This window comes from Eulemur rufifrons, chromosome 7 (assembly GCF_041146395.1).
Source record: "Eulemur rufifrons isolate Redbay chromosome 7, OSU_ERuf_1, whole genome shotgun sequence".
Taxonomy (NCBI): domain Eukaryota; kingdom Metazoa; phylum Chordata; class Mammalia; order Primates; family Lemuridae; genus Eulemur; species Eulemur rufifrons.
Window position 1 is genome coordinate 179171865 of NC_090989.1, and position 7026 is coordinate 179178890.

The window sequence follows — 7026 nt, forward strand, 5'->3', positions numbered from 1 at the left end:
GATGCTGGCAATTTGTATATGCCAAAGAGAACCTGTAAAGTTCTTCCTTTAAGTGAAAAGATGAAAGTTCTCCGTTTAAAAAGGAAAGAAAAAAAAAATCTTATGCTGAGGTTGCTAAGATCTACAGTAAGAATGAATGCTCCAACTGTTAAATTGTGAAGAAGGAAAAAGAAATCTGCGCCAAGTATTTATAGGATACTAATGGAGGCTTCAGGCATCCACTGAGGGGATCCTAGAACCTCTCCCCTGAGGATAAGGGAGGACTACTGTATGCTTGACTCCTATGGTGGTATTCTGCAAATTCTGCTAGGTTGAGGCATGTATTGCAGGATTAGAACATGAAGACAACTGGGTTCAAATACTGACTATTTCACTTAGTAGCCAAGTGACTAGGCTATTTACTTAATTTTCCTTATCTGTTGATGAAGATAGCAATTCGCATCTCACAGGGTCATTGTGAGAATCTAGTAGTCCTGTACATTGCTAATGAATCTCAGCATAAAAGAACTGCTCAACAGATAACTGTTTGTTATTATTATTATAAGTTTTATCATATCATGGATTTTTAACTTCACGGTGTATCAATTTCCTTGTCTATAAGTGGGAAAAATAATTTCCTCCTAGAGTTATTGTGAGGATTAAATTAAATGAGCTATCTCCGTATATATTAAGTAGTTCAATCATGGCCACTGTATATCATTATTCTTTATTATAATTATTATTATTTGAGGCTTTCAAACTTCAGTTTTCCAAGGTGTGGTCTATGTCTTGCATTTGGATGTGGAAGGAATATACTCTGAATTTAATTAAATAGTGCCATACTTAATATTATGTCTATTTCATAAATAATTAGTACCAAAAGACAACTTTCCTTATTCAACTTTCTTTTATAATATATTTATAAAATTCAAAGAAGTGAGTCATTTTGGGCAAAATATATTATGGCAATAATGGTACCAGTGGTACAGGAGAATGGCAAAAATTCATTAATTCATTCATCTATTCCCCTAAGTGCCAGGCACTGTAACAGTGCTGTGGAACAGAACTTGCCTGTTTGACAGTCATAGTTACTTCCCCGGAACCGCATACCAACATTTAACATAATGGCAGGCAGTCTCCTTCATCTCCAAGCAGAGCTGCTGAGCTGCTTATTTTATTGCTACAACGGCACAGATCCTGGTAACGAGGCTGAAATGGCCAATAAGCAGATTCCCAACATCACATTATAATAAAGATCAAAAGGAGAGAGCATGCCAATTATTCCTCACTTTTCTACATCCTGATGTGATGGGGAAAACGTAGCATAGTTTTTCAATGCAGAGAAATCCAATCCAATCCGTGTACCTGAACTGTAGCTCCACCGTCTGCACAGGGAAGGTTTAGAAGATTATGGCATTTGACTAAGGGACTCTTATAACCTTTGTCACCACTGAGCTTTTCCTATCTAAAGGAAAAGAAAGAGTTAAGACAAAAGGAAATACTATCCTGATATTCAGTGAAATGAGTGAGTTTTACTATGAAAAACAATGCATGGGATCATAATAATGGCTTTTTACTTCCATGTAAAGTAAACCATGGCATATTTTTCATTAAAGAAATGAATCAAGAGTAAACAGGGAGGGCATGGTTTTGCACACCATATGTGCATAAATAAATAGATTAGAAGTAAAGTCTTGTTGCCTTTCTCTTGCCAGCTCCTTTGTCTGAAAGAGCACAGCACAGCTTGTCTTATGCACAGTGACAAAGAAGCAGAGGGAAAGTCTTACCAAAAATGGAGACTTCAGTTACAAGGTCATTTGATCTTGCCTCTTCTGATATGCTTTTTTGAAAAGGTCTCTGCAGTTCAGCACTGCCTCAGCAAAACAAAGTCCATGAACACAAAAACCAGATCTATAACCATGCTGCTATAGGTGTAGCTGTGAAAAATTTCTAAATGTGTTCAAGAAACATCTTGATGTAAATTAACCTAAACTTCCTCTATGGATATTATCAATTATTCATGACATAAATTATGCAACAGCACTGTCAGTAGGTACCTGGTAGAATACACAGAATGAAATATATACACACACACACACACATATATTCATGCACATATACATACATGATCGTGCACTTACATCCATACACATATTTGTGCATATGAATATCCATTCATATATACACATATTCATATGTATACAACACATTTATACAAATATATGCACACATATATATCCATGGATACACATATTCATGCATACACACACACACACACACACACACACGCATAAATGAGGCAAGGTAGTACAATGAAATAGCTCCGAATCATGCTTGGAAACCTGGATTCTAGCCACTTTGTGTGACTCACTCACTCCTGCTCTCAGGGCCCCCATTGCCTTTCTGTATCCCCCAGCTCCTGTCTTACCAGATGTGGTACAGATGTCTTATTTAGAATGAGCTAAAGTCATCAAGCTTAGGCACTTGTAAGCGTCGATTTGGAGATCTGAAAAAGGTATTCTCCTCAACTCAGCTCCTTTGCAAGCTCAAACCTTCTCTGGGCCATGCCTACAGACTTTCTTTCTTTCTTTTCTTTTTTTTTTTTTAACTCTCTTTGGTTTTGTTTTCCTAAATGCTAGAAAAGCAATCCCAGTTCTTTGTGTGAATTGAGTTTCTATTTGAAGGCCCACCCAGCAGAGAGCTAGTAGCTCACTTGATTTTTGCAGGAGTAGAAGACTCAATAGCTAATTATTTTAAGACATGTCAAAAAGTCAAAATTTAGTTACTATGCTTTTGTAGTGTTTTCCACTTTTCCCTGTACCCTAAATGTTAACAGATGAAAAAGCCTAACTGGAATTTTCCAACAGAAGTCTCCTTCTTTCTTACAGCTGCCTCTAGGAGCAAATGCCTCTATTTTCTGTTATCTTTTATTTAATTCTTTTGTCATTATTATTATTACTTTTTTGGATATTAGCTAACATTTACTGAAGCTTTACTATAAGGGAGCACTTAAATTCTATTATCTTTTAATTTTAACTATCTTATTTAATTTTCATAACTATTATAATTATTCCAATTTTAGAGATGAGAAAACTTAGGCACAGAGATGTTAATTAACTTGTCTAAGGTCACACAGCCAGAAGTACCAGAGCTGAAATTTGAATTTAAGCAATCGGGCTCTAGAGCCTGTAATGTTAACCAATACACTATACTGCCACCATTGCGATATTCACCAGTAGGACTATGATAGGTACTAAGGGAGTCTATCTCAAACCTACATAGTATATTCAAATACAAAGTCATCTTGTAATATAATGTGTCCACACACTGACACTTCCTGACAAATATGGTAACTAGCTGTGTGACCTTGCATAAATTCATTCTGCTTTTATTTCTTCAATGTTTAAATGGTTGTAATAATAGTTGTTTACCTTGTTGGGGCCAAGAAACTGATACCCCAAAATATGGCACCCTGACATGCTGGAGTAATGAAGGAGGCCCAAGGTCTCCCTCTGACCTTCTCCCCACTCTCTCATCTCTCTGATCCTCCTTCTTTCCAAAGCACCAGGAAGGACTCTTTCTAAAAGTCCCCTTACCTTACCGAGAAAACTTCTTCTAAAAGAAATGCAAGTGTTTTAAAACCCCTTCCCTAAGAGTCTCATTAAGTAACCAGGAAAGATGAACCACAAAGAAGAGAAGAGCTTGGGAGTCCCTGCAATGTCCAGACGGACTTTTCATCTGCTCTTCCGTGGACAGCTGCGAGAGGTTACCTGGGGGCTGTATCGGCATAAGACAACCCTTGTTCACAGTGTAGTTCTGTCCTCACCTTGCAGTAACTGGTCCACAGCTATTATTTATCCTTTGGTCTCATTCAGCCTCCAAAGAGAATCATTTACACACCATCGTCTGGTCTTTGGGCCCATTCTTTTACAGCACTGCCCCGCCACACACACTGTCGTGTCCTCAATGAAGAAGTTATTTAAGGGTCAACTATTTTGCCTTTTCTTTGAGTTTTTTCTATTTATTTTTGTATGACTCCCGTGCACATAACTAATGTGTTTTGCTTTTCTCTTGTCGACCTGTCTTTTGTTATAGGCATGTTAACCATGACCCCTAGCGTTACAGCTCTTTTAGAATTTGTCGAGCAGTTTTTCCAGTCCTCACCAGAAGACCCAGGGAAAAAAAACAAAAAAAACAAAAACATGAACCTTTATGATGGGGAGGAAAGGTATCACCCCCTTTCCATGTGCACAATATTACAGAGTTAGCATAAGAGTTATATGAGACAGTTCACATAAAATACTTAGTACCTGGCCTAGCACATAATTAGTGCTTAACTAAGGTAAATTAGCAGTAGTAGTAGCAGTATTTTAGAGGGGAAAATTTAGATTTTGATGTTAGAGAGGACTGAGTTTGAATCTTAGATTTGCCATGTATATATTTTAACTACCTCTTTAACCTTGCTGGTAGATTGTTATTTGTTTTGTAAGATTATTTATTTTATAAATATGTGTGTGCTTGTATGTGTATACATACATTCGTGTGTGTGTGATGTATACAGACCTATACACTGAGAAGAAAGAGAGAGAGAGAAAAAATACTAATATTGAATAACTTCTAGGACTCTCTTGCTTCACATTTAAAACTGGGGAATCCAATTTATATGCACAAGATATGTAGGTATAAATTTGTTGATCAGATCAATATTTATAAAAGGGTAAAATAGGAAACAACATAAACACTCAATAATAGGGAATTGTTTAAAAGAATATTAATATATCTATATGATGAAAAACCACACTGCCATTAAAATCATGTTTTGGAGGAATATTTAATTATCTGAAAAATCTTTACAGCAGGTTTTTAAGTTTAAAAAAAAAAAAAGCAGTCTACAGGGCAGAAGATTGTTTATCACAGTTCCAAAGTAGAAAAAAGTATATAAATAGATATAATCATCTTTACAAAGTATATATAAATATATACAATAGGAAAGACTAAGAATAAAATGTTACTGGTGATTATTTCTATGAGTAGCCATTACCAGCAATCTTCGTTTTCTGTTTACTTGTGTGTTTGTGTGATTTCTATAATGCTTCACATTAACACAGATTATGTTTGAGACACTACTACTATCAATAATGATAAATAATGAATGTTTTTTTATAAAGCAAAAAAAATAAAAATAAAAATTCAGTGTTTTGGGGAAAATCTCCTAATTACCTTCCTTCCAATCCAGTCCTTGAGTTCAGCTCTGGTCAGAAACCCCCATACAAACACACAGCTTTACCATCTCCATCTGCCATCCCTTTTCTGTCTGTCCAGCCACGTGCTTCTACTGAAGACTGTGTCAATGCCAGTTTTCCAAACCTGCTTCTGTCTCAGGTCATTTCGGATACTTGAACTTTTGCTTTCCAATCTGTCCTTTCCATCCATGTTTAATTTTTCTATCATGTGCATTTAAATCTATACTGAGTTTCCACTGCTTTTTTTCATTTTCCTTCACGTCTTACTCAGAGGTGACTCAGAGAGAGCTTGACACCAGGCTGTTGTTTGGTGAACACTCAGGATTGGCTAGCCTCATTTCATTGCTTATGTAGGTTCCTCACTCTAAATCTTTCACCAGATTGAAAGCACGAAGCCAGGTGGTGCTTTAAGTTACAGTCTCCTCCTTATTGCTCCAACTTAATGCTGCCATCACACAGCAATGAATCTTTCACCTGGGGCAGAGAATGAGAATTAATGGACAATTGTAATCCAAAAAAATCAATGCTACCTCTACCATATATCTAGTTACAGATGGTCATTCTCCTTACTGGTTATTTTAAAAGTGTACTGGACACACTGTAAAGGGAGGCAGGTGTGGGTCATGATGGAATCTGTAACTGCTTTCTATATGCCCTGTTTTTTGTTTTTTTTTTTTCTTTTAAATAAGAATGGCAGCTCCTGAAGCCCACTAGCCAATAGGGCTGGCAGAGCAGTATAGCTAAGGTATCTGTACATGAAGCCAGACAAATTAGCTGTGAGACCTTTGGGATGTTAGTCCCTACTATAGTCAGACCCTCCAAATCTTTTGTTGAAATTTGATCCCCAGTATTGGATGTGGGGCCTAATAGGAGGTGTTCAGGTCCTGGGAGTGCATCCCTCATGAATAGATTAACACCCTCCCTGGAGGAGGCATGAGTTCTCTATTCCTTCCCACAAGAGCTGGTTGTTAAAAAGAGCATGGCACCTCCTCCTCTCTCTCTCTCTCTCTTTTTTCCTCTTTTATCTTGTGATCTCTGCACATGCCAGCTCCCCTTCATTTTCCACTGTGAGTGAAAGCAGCCTGAGGTTTTCAACAGATCCCAATTTTCCAGCCAGCAGAATTGTGGGCCAAATATATATTTTTTTCTTTGTAAATTTCCCAGTCTCAGATATTCCTTTATAGCAACACAAAATAGACTAAGACAGTCCCTCTCTGATTTTTAATTTATTCATCTATAAAATGGAGATAAGAATACATTCTTTAAGGTACTTTTTAAGGACTGAATGAAACAAGATTTAAAAGGCTTACCATAGTGTCTATTACAAAGTAAGATATCTTTGGTTATTCACTATTAGGTAGTCAGTGAGATGGGTCCCCAAAAAGATATGTCCATGTCCTAACCCCTGGAATTTGTGACTATTACTTTGTATGGCAAAAGAGTGACTATTATCTTACAGGGCAAAAGATGTTATTAAGTTAAGGATCTTGAGAGGAGGAGCTTATCCTGTATTATCTGGGTGGGACTTAAGTGAAATCACAGGTATCCTTATAAGAAAAAGTCAGAGGAAAAGTGGACCAGACACAGAGAGACCAAGAAGACAGAATGAGAGTAGGTGACAGAGCCTGGAGTCACGTGTTCACAAGCCAAGGAATCACTACAGCCACTAGAAGCAGGAAGAGGCAAAGAACAAATTCTCTCCCTGAGCATTCAGAGGGAGCACAACCCTGCTGACACCTCGATTTCAGCTCAGTGAAATTGATTTCATCTTTCTGGCTTCCAGTGTCATGAGGGCATAAATTTC

The 7026-nt window shown here is 37.2% G+C and overlaps 1 non-coding gene across 1 annotated transcript; it reads left to right on the top strand.

The window, feature by feature from the left end:
* The first annotated feature begins 4093 nt into the window (after positions 1-4093).
* Positions 4094-4155, top strand: LOC138388947 (U7 small nuclear RNA). Its single transcript, XR_011234400.1, has one exon. It is a non-coding gene; the product is annotated as a U7 small nuclear RNA (small nuclear RNA).
* The last annotated feature ends 2871 nt before the right edge of the window (positions 4156-7026 follow it).